The 13,338-nt window shown below is 52.3% G+C and overlaps 1 long non-coding RNA gene across 6 annotated transcripts in view; it reads left to right on the top strand.

The window, feature by feature from the left end:
• LOC137209863 (uncharacterized) overlaps window positions 1-13,338 on the top strand; it is a 393,448-nt gene that overhangs the window by 65,175 nt on the left and 314,935 nt on the right. For all 6 annotated transcript variants that reach the window (XR_010936151.1, XR_010936154.1, XR_010936150.1 and 3 more), the window contains exon 2: window positions 3,818-4,161. This is a non-coding gene — a long non-coding RNA (uncharacterized lncRNA). The remainder of the gene's footprint in view (window positions 1-3,817; window positions 4,162-13,338) is intronic.

Raw genomic sequence — 13,338 nt, 5'->3', positions numbered from 1 at the left:
AGGCTGTTTCTCGCTCTTCTTCAGCATGTTCACTACCGGGCAGCGGTCAGCTGTTGGAAGTACCTGCTAGGGACGGTCAAGAACGAAGTGACGTATTTGGGCCTGACGGAGGCAGAGGCTAAGAGGGGAGAGACTCAGCCAAGAGAATCGGGCCAGGGGCTGTATTTTCTTGTGGGGCAATTCCATGTCAAATTCCGTGTCACTAGGCCAGAGCGAGCTTATTTGTGAAGTGTTTCCCTGATCACCCTCCCCGGGGCAGGGTCAGCTGTAAGGCAGCAGGGCATGAAAATACAAGGCACAGAGACCTAGAAGGGGCCATTCCCAGGCCTGAGTGGGTGTTGCCACGTCTTCAGTATTCCAGCAAACGTACTTGCGCGGGAGACATTAAAAAAAAAATGTTACTTAACTTTTTATTGAGGTTACATGCATAAAAAAGCACACATATCAGAAGCATATAAAACAGCTTGATAAGACATCCAGTGTAGCCGCCACCGGGATGGATAGAACACTACCAGCGTGTGAGAAGCCCCCTGCTGACCCCTTCCCATCACTGACTGTCCCTTCCCCCCCTCACTCAGGTAACCTTGTCCATAGACTAGGTTGACTTGTTTATGTTTTTAATATAAATGACATCACAATGCATTCCCTTGTATCTGGCTTCTTTCTCTCAAAATTACATTTGTGAGATATATTCACATGCTACGTGCAGTTGTAGATCATTCTCGTTGCTCTGTAATATTCCTGTGTGTGTGTGTGTGTGTGTGTGTGTAGTATCCAATCTCCTGCCGGGAGGCGTTTGAGTCGTTTCCAATGTGTGGCTGTCATGAGTAGCGCTGCCATGAACATCCAACAGCATATCTTTTGGCGAACATCGGTACACATTTCTGTGAGTTTATACCTAAGCGTGGAATATGTAAAGCATATATTCAGCTCTGGTGGATAATGCAAAACAGCTTCCCAAAGTGGTTGTTTGTCTTTCTTTCTTCAGAATGTCTGTGCACCGGCTTGTATGAAAATTCCACTTCCCCAGCCAAGCCAGTCCTGGGTATTGCCTGGCTTTTTTTATTTTGGCTAATCCATTACAGGAAGAGCAAATGACCCAAAAGGAGTCACCTCGCAGAGGAAACAGAACTGCTCCCTGAGGGAGAAGTGTTGCTGTTTGATGGTCCTAGAAGCCGTGGTGTGCAGCGCCCTGCATCCTAAGTTCTCGCAGGTGGAGTCCGTGGCAGAGCTGCCTTCATGCGAGAACGTCGGCACTGCCCCTGCCCCTGGTCAGGGACCACCGCTTTGCTGCAGTAATACCCAACAGACCATGGAATAACTCTTCCCCAGGTGACAGAGCTTTAATGTACCCAAGGCCAGCAAAACAAACTGGGCTTCATATTTGCCTGTGGGCCTCGGTAAACATTTAACAGACTGTGTGCCCCCTTCCCTCCCCTGCCATTAACCGGGGCTGGTGCCGTAAATCCCTGCCCCCCTCCTGCCGTAAGCAGCCCCTCTCAGCCGACCCGACTCCAGTCCTAACTTTCTGGTGCGGTGCTGCTCCTGGGCCGGAGCCGAGGAAGAAAGAGGGGCGGTTGTGAGGGGTCCTGGGACAGACCGCCCTCGACGGGTGGGAGGCCGCCTCCATTTGATGTGTGAAATAAGGGCTGACCCTGAGCCCTTAGTGTGTGCCCAGCAACATGCTGAGTGCTATGTTGCTTATTTCATGTCAGCCTCACAGCACTGCCAAGAAGTGGGTAGATGTGATTTACTCCCATTTTACAGATGAGGAAACCAAGGGTGAAAAATATTTCCCCAGAGTAACATAGCTAGTGAATTTGGTAGCTTGACTTCCAACTCTAACGTTTCAGCCACTCTCCTGTACTTTTGTCTTGACATTTAAGCTTCCTTTTGAACCCATCTTCCTCTTGGGTCTAAAAGCTGTGTCAGTTCGGTTTAAATGGAGCAAGGGGACTCACTCTTTGACCTCTGGTCGCTGAAGAATGAGTAACACAGAGGATGGATGCCCTTTGGCATGGCTGCAACGATAGATGGAATAATGACCCCCAAAGATGCCCATGTCCTAATCCCCAGAGCCTGTGAATATGGTACCTTACTTGTCACAAGGGACTTTGCAGGTAAGATTAAGGTTCAGGACCTTGAGATAGATTATCTTGGATCATCTGGGTGGGTCCAGTGTAATCTCATGGGACCTTAAAAGTGGAAGAGGGAGGCAGAAGAGTTAGAGGAGATGAGATGATGGAAACGGGCTGAGAGGTGCTGTGATAGAGGAAGATGGAGGGAAGGGCCACTAGCCGAGGAATGTGGGCAGCCTCTAGAAGCTGGAAAAGACAAGGAAGCGGATTCTTCTTAGAACCTTCAGAAAGGAACACAGCCTGCCGACACCTTGATTTTAGCTTCATGGGACCTGTGTTGGACTTCTGGCCTCCAGAACTGTAGGCTCATGAACTGTGCTGTCTTTTACCACTAAGTATTGGAAAATGTGTAATTGCAGCAACGGTTGCTGTTGATGACAGTTGACGTAATGGTCAAGCTCATGGGCTTTGGAGCCAGGTTGCCTAATTTCAAATCCCTGTTCTGTGGTTTTTCTAGCTGTGTGACCTTGGGCGAGTGGCTTAAGCTGTCTGGGCCTCAGCTTTCTCATCTCTGAAGTCAGATGAGAATGTTCTATAACGCGTAGGGTTGTGGTGAGGATTAAATGAGGATTCTATGCAGGGGGAACGTCCGGAACTAAGTTTTAGCCACGGCCCTTCGGGTAGGCATCCCGGATCAGGGCGCAGACTCAGGAGACAGGTTGGGCTCAGATTCGGGCTCTACTCTTCCTAGTTGTCTGTGGCTATCTTTCCTCATCTGGAAAATAAGGGCAGGAGTCTCAGGGTGGCTGGGGATTGTATCAGATGGGGGCCAGAGCTTTTAGCAGGGTAACTGCTGTTCCGTAAGGGCAGGTATTGTTATCATGGGTGGGTAGGTGGCTGTTGAACCCCAAGCCCTAAGCATTGTGGATCCATCTGTTTTTTTTTTTTTTTTTAAACATCTTTATTGGGGTATAATTGCTTTACAATGGTGTGTTAGCTTCTGCTTTATAACAAAGTGAATCAGTTATACATATACATATGTTCCCATATCTCTTCCCTCTTGCGTCTCCCTCCCTCCCACATCTGTTTGTTTTTCAGTTATCTTTAGAGTAAGTTAAGTACTCCGGGTTAGGAGACCAAGGTGTCCCCATATAGCTATAACAGTACTGAGTACCTGGTAGGCGCTCAGCAGTTGCTGAAGGAATGAATAAAAAAGGAACAGGCCCCAGGCCCTGCCCCTGAAGACGTTCATAGCACAGGACAAGGCCTGGAAGGACGCCAAGGCTTTGTGGTTATCTTTAAAAAGAAAACAGAGAACTACTTCCTACCAGCTGACCCCAAACCCCCTCAGCTGGGACCTCTGGGCCCTGCAGGGGAGCCCAGGGCAGGGTGCCAGGCCTGGCTGTGCCGGTCACTCCCTAAGCCAGCCACCTAACCTTTCCGGAACTTTCTGTCCTCCTCTTTATAACGGGCGTACCTCAGCCCCTTTGCCCTACTTGGATAGTTCCTAAGGAGGAACCCTAAGCAGTAGAAAGTTCCCTTGGTGAGAGGGCTCTGGTGCCTGTAGGACATTCCCCCTCGGTCTCTGGCCTCACCTCTATTTTAGTGTCAGAGCTGCAGGGCCTTATTTTTAGTGATTCCCCTCTCAGCGTCTTAGGTCAAACATAAGGAAGGAAGAATAACTGCTGCTCTGGGTCCGTGATTGTAACAAGGTCAATTTTTCTCCTTCCCATCCCCAGGCTTGATCTTTTGACCAGAACGGAATTAAAAAGATGGTCCCTCGTGATGGCCGCGCCTGTCAGCTGCGTGGAGCTTCCCTGAAGGCTTTTCTGAGCCGTGTGGATGTACAGTGATTCTCGGCCGCCTGAGGAATAACGCTGGTGGAAGCCCTCTCTCCAATGACACACACCCGCCCCGTTTCTGGATGCTAAAGGTGGTTTTGGGAAGGCCCTGGCTGAGTGCCTCGCGGATTCCTGCAGCCCGGATGCCCCTGGTGGACGAGGACTGAAGCTTCCTGCCTTTGCTGCCGACAGGAATGTTCGGTTGGGGCTCTGCCAGCTCCCTTGGGGGCTCCCTATGAAACGTAAGGCCCACCTTCTCCTTGTTCTCGTATCTCCCGCGTGTTCTGTCCAGCACCCACCTGGGCTTCAGGTGCGAGGTCACCACCACGTGGCCGGCTCTCAGAAGGGGCTGGCATTTAACGGGCTCGCTCTGTGTGTCTGGCATCGTGCTGGGTGTGTGTGTGGGACAGATGGAAATGGAAAGTTGCCTCCAAGGAGCCGTCACTGATGTTGTCATCGTGCCTGTCACCCTCTACTGATTTGCCCGGTTCGTGTGTCTGTCCTCATCTACCAGATCATACGTGCCTTGAAGGCCGGGGCCTCTTCTGTGTGGCTGTGTGTCTCCAAGACACTGGATAGTGCCTGGCACGTCTCCTGCTGCAGAAAGGGTGAATGAGGACATGATCGTTGGCGAGTTAAGACACTGCAGGCACCGCTGGGGTCCTGTGGAGCCAGAAAGGCCTGGGTTGGAATCTGTGACCCGTGTCTGTGGAGTGACTCGGGACAAGGGACTCCTGGATTCCTTGCCCTTCTCTACTCAGTGGGGGTGACTCATCGTCGTCCTTCATAGGGTTGGTGTTGGTCCCAAAATAGTCGTGCACGTGCCGACACCCAGTGTCGTGTCTGGCGCACAGCAGATGCTCAGCACGTGGTAGGGAAGGTCACTCACGGCTGCCTGGGGGAAGGCTTCCAGGAAGGAGGGGTGTTGCTTGGGCCTTGGAAGTCTTTCTGAGCAGAGCAAGGTGGGCCGTGCTGGCCTTTGAACTGGGAACTGCTGGTTGGCGTGGACAGTTGATCAAAGGTCCCCGTCCCCAGAGCCCACGGGAAGGCCGAGCGGCCGGCCGGCAGCAGGCAAGGGAAAGGGGCCTCCTGTCCGCGAGAGGGAGCGAGTGGCCGGACTTGGGCCCGGCGACGGAGGACTGCGGCAGTTCTGCAGTTGACAAGCTGTCCTGACCAGGCAGCCGTGAGGTTGGTGGCTCTGAGGGATGTTGCCTTAGCGTTGTGCTGCCCACAGGAGAGTGGCGGCTCTGACAGCCAGTGCCCCGTGCGCTCAGGCCACCTGGGACCACCTGGCACTTGGCTGCCAGGACGGCACGAGGGGCGGTGCCTGGGGTTCGATTTTGGTTGCGTTCTTTCCGGTTCCGCTCAGGCCCGATGGCACTTGTGAGCACGGCTTTCCCTGACCTCCTCGTGGAAGTAGTGGCCCTCTGGTTATTCCCCGCTGTCCTGGTCCACAGCTCCACCATGCGTCATGATATTATAACCACTTAGGCAAGGTATTTGATTTCCTCTCTTTCTCCCACCCTAGGAGGTAAGCTGAGGTCAGGAGACCTGTGTGCCTTGTTCACAGCCTAAACACACAGCAGGCCTCTTATTTACTGCATCGTAGTTGATCAGGCCAGGTGGTGATCCACAGAAATCAGGTGGTGATTTCTTTCGGCGGCTGTGAAGAGGACTGACTAGAGGGAGACACGCTTTTTGAGCATCTGTGTAACTTGGTCAGCCCAGCAGTTCCCCCGGCGGACAGCAGTGTGCCCATTTTACAGTTGAGAGCTTTGAGCGGCCGTGTAACTTGCCCAAGGCTATTTATCCAAGAGAAGGCAGAGCAGGAGGCTGAGAAGGGTGTTGTGTGTGTGGTGTGCGTGTGGTGTGTGAGGTTTGTGTGGTGTGTGAGGTGTGTTTGTATGTGTGTGTGTTTGTGGTGTGTGTGTTGTGTGTGTTGTGTGTGTTGTGTGTGTGGTGTTTGTGGTGTGTGTGGTGTGTGTGGTGTGTGTGTGTGGTGTGTGGTGCGTGTGTGTGTAGCACTGCCTGCTGTGGAATGCTGCTGGGGTCCTTAGGTCGGGGTTCCTCTTTGTCACCTGGGAGAGACAGGCTTTCAGTAAGAACTCTGTGCTCCCTGTATGGAGGAAGCAGGCCCCATGCTGGGCGGCAGGACCAGGTGTGGCTGGGGTCACAGTACAGCCCCCAGGGGTCCACGGTCTGCTGGGAGGAATTGGAGACAGTTGCTATGCTTGCTGCTGTCCACGGCCAAGCAGGACAGGGAGAGGAGTCCTCTGGGGCGGGCTCTTGAGGGTCTGGGGGTCCTTGGAGGGTTGGGAGGTTGGGCTGGGCTTGCAATGGCCATCAGAGCTCTTCCTAGGGACGTGAGGCGTTCAGCTAGGCAAGTGAGTGGGGACACCGAGGCACAGCACTGTCCCTTCCGCTTCTGCCCTCCCAGGCCCCTCGCATGTCTTCTGCCATCTCCCCGCGCCCTCCTGCTGCAGAGTTGTGCCCTCACTTATCACATGGCCCGCAGCCCTGCTTTTTCTCCTTTTATCAGTTACTCCCTAGAATAACCCCATTGTGGTGGTCTGGGTTATCTCACGCTCCTCCCGGGAGGGGGTGGGTGGGCTCGGGCACCAGAAGGCACAGAATGGTCATGGCGAGAAGTAAGATGCCCGCTTTCCCCCCGCTCTAGCTGCTCCGAGCAGCTGCCCCGTGTCTGCGAGGCTGCACCCTGCGGGCACAGATGTAGGAATAATCGCCATTTGTTAAGCCACGTGCTGTGCAGGGCACATGTCAGACCTTATTCCATTCCAGCCCCAGACCAGACCTATGGGGTGGGCACTAGAACAGTCTCTTTTAGTGCTGAAGTAACTGGGAGCCCAGACAGGCAAAGCAGGTCTCCCCCAGGGAACACAGGCAGGATTGGAACACAGTTCTCACTGATTCCAAAGCCGCTGGTTCACGCAGCTTGGAACTGAGAGACACAACTTCTACTCCCTTCTCAGCCCCCAGTGACTGTGTGACCTCGGGCAGATCGCCTCCCTTCTCTGGGCCTTGGTATCCTCATTGCTAGGGAGACCGTCTAATTTCTCTTCTAGCCTGGGAGTGAAGGCAGCAGCACTTGCTCTGGGAAGACAGGTGTAAGCCAGGATGCCTCTGGTGCTGTCGGTCCTGGTGGGCCTGGCGCTGCTGCTATGCTGCCATTTTCTGGGTCCACATCGGCTCCTCCAGTTTTTCCTTTGCAATTGTGTGGCCAGTTCGCATTTCTTCTTGGCCTTATATCATCTCACAAGTCTGTTTTTAGCTGCTTGGAAGAACCCATTTTTCTTTGAGCCCTGTTACCCCAGGCTGCTGCTAGAGCATGCCCGACCTTTTTTTTCTAAAATTTAATTAACTGATAGGCCCTCGTGGTGATTGATAGCACACATTCTAGTTGATGGGGGAGGGTCTGCGGGATGCAGGGCTGCCCCCCACCTCCACGGACACCCCAACCAGCATTCCTGGAGATGGCTTAGCAGCCGGGACCTGTTCTCCCATGGCGGGGCCTGGGCTCCTGGGGTCCACACAGGCTGAGTCTGGAGACCAGGCTTGTCACTGAACAGCCATGGGGTTGCTTAACGGATGGTGTTTATCAAAGCTTGATTAATCTTCCAACCTGGGGAAGTGGGTGGAACCCCACTTTTACACATGAAGAAACTGAGGTTCAGAGAGATCCAGAAAACTACCAAGATTATCTCAGGAGAGCGCGGAGAAGCTGGCATGCCCTCCTATCTGTCAGCATTCAGCCTCCCTGCTCCTGCTTGGCCTGTGGTTCTCAAGACTGCAGTGAGATGTACAAGGTGCCTCTAGGTTATAGAGGGGCAAACTTAAAAAAAATTGTTTTATATTTATTTTAACTTGAATTAGAAAAAGACCATGATTGGCACAGGAGACCTGTGATTTTTCGGATATTACTGCTTAGGATGTAGTTATGTAAGTTACAAAAAGGTCAGTTTTGCAAAAATGTTAAGGTAGCAACATGTGGACACAGCCCTCCTGCAGAGCGCTGAATTTGGAGCACACGTCCTTGCTTCGATTGGTGGCACTTTGGCTGTGTGGCCCCGGCCACATCACTGGAGACAGAGTGTTCCTCAGACTGACCTGAGTGGCTCTATGTCACTGTGCTGTTTAGTCCACTGTGATCCTCCCTAAATCCAGAAGATTCATGATGAAACGATTGCACAGCTCAGTCTGAAACTAGATTGAAAACAAAAAGAATCTCGGAATGATAGTGCTTTGTAATCCTATAATTCTGCTCGAATTGACAAAGTCAGCTGATCTCAGCTCTGCCAACTCTATTCTACTTATTGAGCACCAAAGTTTTCCAATCAACTCCTGTATTACTCTCTGGGATTGAATTATGAAGTAGTAAATATCACCACTATGCAATCAATCCATGACTCATTCATTCATGTTTTTTTCATTCATTTCTCCTCAGTAAATAGGGGATAAATACTACCTACCCTATGGGCTTATTGTGAGAATTAAATAAGAGATCATACTGAAGGGCTTACTTCAGTGCCTGACATATAATCAGCACTCAGGGATTATTCGCTATTTTTAAACCAAGTGTTAAAATGGAGTTAGAGGATCAAAACATACAGACCTATGGAAATAAAGACCATTGAGGATGCGTGAGTTACTAATATTGAACAGTAACTTTAGTTCTGAGTTCCTGGTTAGCAGGACACACTGACTAGATTATATTTGTGTCTAAATCAAGGCTTGGCAAACCTTTTCTCTCAAGGGTTGAGTAGTAAATATCTTTGGCTTTGTGGGCTGTACAGTTCTGTCACTACTAGTCAGTTCTGCCTTTGTGTCTGGAAAGCAGCCATAGACCGTATGTAGATGAATGGACATGGCTGTGTTCCCATAAAACTTTATTTATAAGAACTGGAAATAGGGACTTCCCTGGTGGTGCAGTGGTCAAGAATCCCCCTGCCAATGCAGGGGACACGGGTTCGAGCCTTGGTCCAGGAAGATCCCACGTGCTATGGAGCATCTAAGCCCGTGTGCCACAACTACTGAAGCGAGCCACAACTACGGAAGCCCACACGCCTAGAGCCTGTGCTCCGCAACAAGAGAAGCCACCACAATGAGAAGCCCGCGCACTGCAACAAAGAGTAGCCCTTGCTCGCCGCAACTAGAGAAAGCCCACACCAGCAATGAAGACCCAATGCAGCCAAAAATAAATAAATTAATTAAAAAAAAAAAGAACTGGCAAAGGGCCTACAGGCTATAGTTTGCCCCTTGGTCTAAATGAAGGAAACCTGTTTGTCTTTGAAAGTGAGAGACTCCTCCTGGATATAAACACTAAAGAAAACTTGTTACAAGATGTAGTCTTTATATGAGGCTCGTTAAGCAGCATGTGGATGGTACTTTCTTTGGGGTTTTACGGAAAATCCAAAAGACCTTCACACTGCTGGTTCTCTTACCGTTTGCATAGCAGACATTTGTTGAAGGCTTATTACGTGCCATCCTCTGATGCTCTGACCCACAGTACAACCTAAAGACACGTGCATTGTGTCAGGGGCTGCAGCGTTAGCAAGGGGTCATCTTGGTGACTCTTCAGGGTGTCATTTCACAGGAGTGTTTTCAGTGTTGGATGCTCTTTCCAGCCCTGGAATTACACACAGGCCTCAGTGCTAATTTGAGTGGCAGGCCCGGGCGCCCAGATCCTACCACACAGGGTGCCTGGGACCGACTGGGAGATCCTTGCCCTCCTTTGGCTGAGAGCTGCAGTTGTTGGAAGACGGCGGTCTTTGGAGCAAAACACAGCCAGGTTGTGAAACTTTGCTGTTTCATAGCTGTGTGACCTTGCTGTAGTTCCTAAACCTCTCTGAGCCTCACGTTCATCATAGGCAAAGTCAGGACCATAACACCACTGAATCTCTAGTTCTTACCTGAGTATTTGCTCCTTCAGTGTTAGCTCCTCCCCGTGGGGGCCCAGGGGCTGCTGCTGGCCCTCCCTCATCCCAGGAAGCCAGGTCCCGGCTTTTTCAGCTGGAGCCTGAAGTGTGAGAATGGCCGTCCCCTCCTCCTGGGTGAGTGTTTAGTGTAAAAAGGCTTGAGAAAACACTGGCCTGCGGAATTCCAAAGTTAATGAAGGGGGCAGATTCCAGGAGGGTCTCTGTTTGACCTCTCACCCTTTCCCCAACACCCTGTTATCCCTGAGCGGGTTTGGAGGCAATGGAAGGTTTATAGCTACTACACAAAAAATTTCTCACGCAGTGGGGCAGGGCCATGGCCTTGGCCGCTGGAAGCCTGGGTCAGCGTGGGTGAGTTTGAGCCTCTTCCCTGTGGCGCCTGTTTAACCTGGCTAATGTGAGAGGCAGGGCAGGCCATCGGGGGAGAAGGGGAGCATATTTGAGAAAGCTGGGGAATGATTCTCAATTTCTCCAAAGGAGGGGCAGAGTGAGGGGCTGTGTGAGAAGTTTGAAAGGAGACTCGGCTGCCTTAAAAAAAAGGGGGAACATTTTCTTCATTATTCTGACATTAGAACCCATACATTCTATTCAGTTAGGACTGGGGGTGTAGGATAAAGAGAACACGCTTTTGTGGGTGGCTGCAGTTTCAGGAGATGCTGTCTGCCTCTGCTTTATAGAACCTTCAGGGAAAAGGCTTTGGAGGCCAGAGCTAGGCAGTGACGTGCCATAGCTTAGGACGCTGGAGGCTGGAGTCCAGCTCTGTCTGTGTCTGCCACTCTGGGACTCGGGTGGCTATGGTGGGCCCTCGAGGAGCTTCGGGGCCTTGGCTTTGCGCTTGCGTTCCCATCTGCCCTGGTTGCTCTCTCTTCTCACCTGTCCCCTTCCTGGCACCCATGGTGGTGGGGGGAAGCTTGGTCCCCCTTTCTTGGTCCTGTTAAAGTGTCAGCCGTGCTCATAGCTGGTTTTGCAGGGCAGTTGCTGGCAGTGGGGTCTTTCCCTCCCGTCTACCTATCTGCTACCGTCTATGACTCCGCATGGGGGTGGGGATTTCTGGGGAGAGGGGGTCGGCTCCACCTAGTTACCAGGAACGGCCCTGAGCCTCCCCATCTCCCCCGTGAAGGCTTATCTGGCTCCAGCCAAAGAGCAGCTGCTCCCGGTGAGGTCTCTGAGTCACTCAGAGGTTCAGGACTGGCTTTGACAGGCGATGACGTAAACAAATAAACAGAGCCAGGACAAGCCCCCAGCTTTCTGCTCACCCAGGGGCCCTGGAAACGCCTTGTTGCATGTTCGGGGAATATGAGGATGCTCGTCAGAAAGCGAATTTTCCTGATGGAGAAATGCTCCAGGGAGGTGATGGGGGTGTGTTAGAAAAATCTGGTGTTTCCTGGCTGTGTAATCTTGGGGAGGATGCTTGGCCTCTCTGGGCCTTCATCGCCTCCTCTGTGAAGCTGGTTATTGTGAAATTTAGATGACCTCAGTCTAAAACCCAGCTGGTGGTTAGTCCCCCTTCTCGGAACCTGACGCAGAGTAAACCCCGGACTTGGGCCAGATTTGCGAGGCGGATTGCTTCTGAGACTGTCCTGTTTTCCAGTCGTTGAGTCAGCTCACGCTGTTCTTCGGACTTCTCTGAGGCTTCAGCTCCGCGCCTTTCACTGAAGGGGCGGTCCTTGCCTTGTGCCCCTCGTGCGCTTGTTGAGAGGACCGGGTGAGTCACCACTGGGAAGGTGCCTGAGGGCTGGGCAGCATAGCCGTGTCTGGTTGAGTGGCAGAGCCCAGCGTTGGTGGCTGAGCCTGATTCCTGGGGAGGGAGTGTGAAGGGGGCGGAGGTGACTGGGTCGAGCACATGCCAGAGGGTTAAGGCCAAGTGGCACTGGACCGCTGAGGCGTGTTCGGGATGCAGGCAGCCCCGGCCCCCTTTAAAGTAGCGGTGCTCTGGGTGCCCCCAGCTCTCTGCTCCGCTCCGTCCTTCTCGGTGACTCTGCTGCGTTTGGGGGTTTCTTTGCATGATGTGAGTCATCCAGATCTGAAACACAAACCAAGAAGCCACAGAGGGCCACTTATCAATGACCCTGTTCCCACCCCCAGGATTAACAAGTGTCACGTGATGTTGCGTGTTTGCTTTGGATCATTGCTTTTGTAGATATTAAAAAAAAACTAGAGATGAGGGCTTCCCTGGTGGCACAGTGGTTGAGAGTCCGCCTGCCGATGCTGGAGATGCGGGTTCGTGCCCCGGTCCGGGAGGATCCCACATGCCGCGGAGCGGCTGGGCCCGTGAGCCATGGCCGCTGAGCCTGCGCGTCCGGAGCCTGTGCTCCGCAACGGGAGAGGCCACAGCAGTGAGAGGCCCGCGTACCGCAAAAAAAAAAAAACAAAAAAAACAAACAAACTAGAGATAAAATGGACGTTTGTAGGGCCTCTTCTCCCATTCCATTTCCTTCCCTTCACAGAAGTACCACTCTTCTGAACTTGGTCTGTCTGGAGGGCATTCGAGCACCCTTTGGATACTTGAAATTCTTGTGGAAGTGGCGTGATGTAGGGTGTGATGGCTGCAGTTCGCTCCTTTCACCCCTCATTATGTTTGGGTGATGCCGCCGCTGTGGCTGATACTTCATGCCCCTCGTGGTAGACTTTGGGCTGTTTCCAGGTTTCTGCGGCCACAGGCAACACTGGGGTGAGCTTCCCTGCACACATCTCCAGGTACACGCGTAGGTGTCCCCAGGGACGCAGGGCATGGCGTAGGCACACTTTCAGCCTTGCCACAGGTTGCTGCACTGCCGTCCTGAGGCTTCATCTGCTCCCTAGGTAGCACCACCTCCACGTGGCTTTGAGGTTTCCAAGTTGACATTGCGTTTGAATTCAGATAGCATTGGTGTTTTGCATCTTCCTGAGGTTGATAAATGCTTCGATAGCAACACAAATAATGGTGAAAGGGGAAATTAGGGGAAATTCAGGCTCAGGCTAAGCAGACTGTGGTGTGGTGAGTAGGTGAGGAAACACTTACGGACACATCGGGCGTCCTGTGCTCCCAGGTGTCAGGATGCGGGGCATGAAGGGGAGGACTCTTTTCTTGCTGCCTGGAGAAGCCAGTGCTTTCCTGATGCTTCTATGGTATAATGTTTGAGTCTTGTTCTCAAATGTTCTGTCAAGTGGTCACGTCTGGCACAGTGGGCATAGCAGGGGTCGATGTGTAGGCACTGATGGTACAGTGCTTGGGTATCTGTTACCCTTTGTTGAGTTCCCGCGATGTGCCAAGATGGAACTAATTCTCCCAGCCACCCCGACAGGTGTAAATGCTATCCGAATCTAACGTCACAGGTTTGAACACGCAGGCTCAGATGGGTTCACATACCCAGCGAGTAAGGCTGAAGCTGGGATTCTGACCTTCCCTGGGACCTGACCAGGTTCCCCAGGCTGCCTGCTCCCTGCCCCAGAAATGTCAAAACGCATCGCGGGAAAAGCCAGGACTCT

This window comes from Pseudorca crassidens, chromosome 17, assembly GCF_039906515.1.
Source record: "Pseudorca crassidens isolate mPseCra1 chromosome 17, mPseCra1.hap1, whole genome shotgun sequence".
In the NCBI taxonomy this organism is placed as follows: Eukaryota; Metazoa; Chordata; class Mammalia; order Artiodactyla; family Delphinidae; genus Pseudorca; species Pseudorca crassidens.
This window is presented reverse-complemented; position numbering and strand designations above follow the sequence as displayed.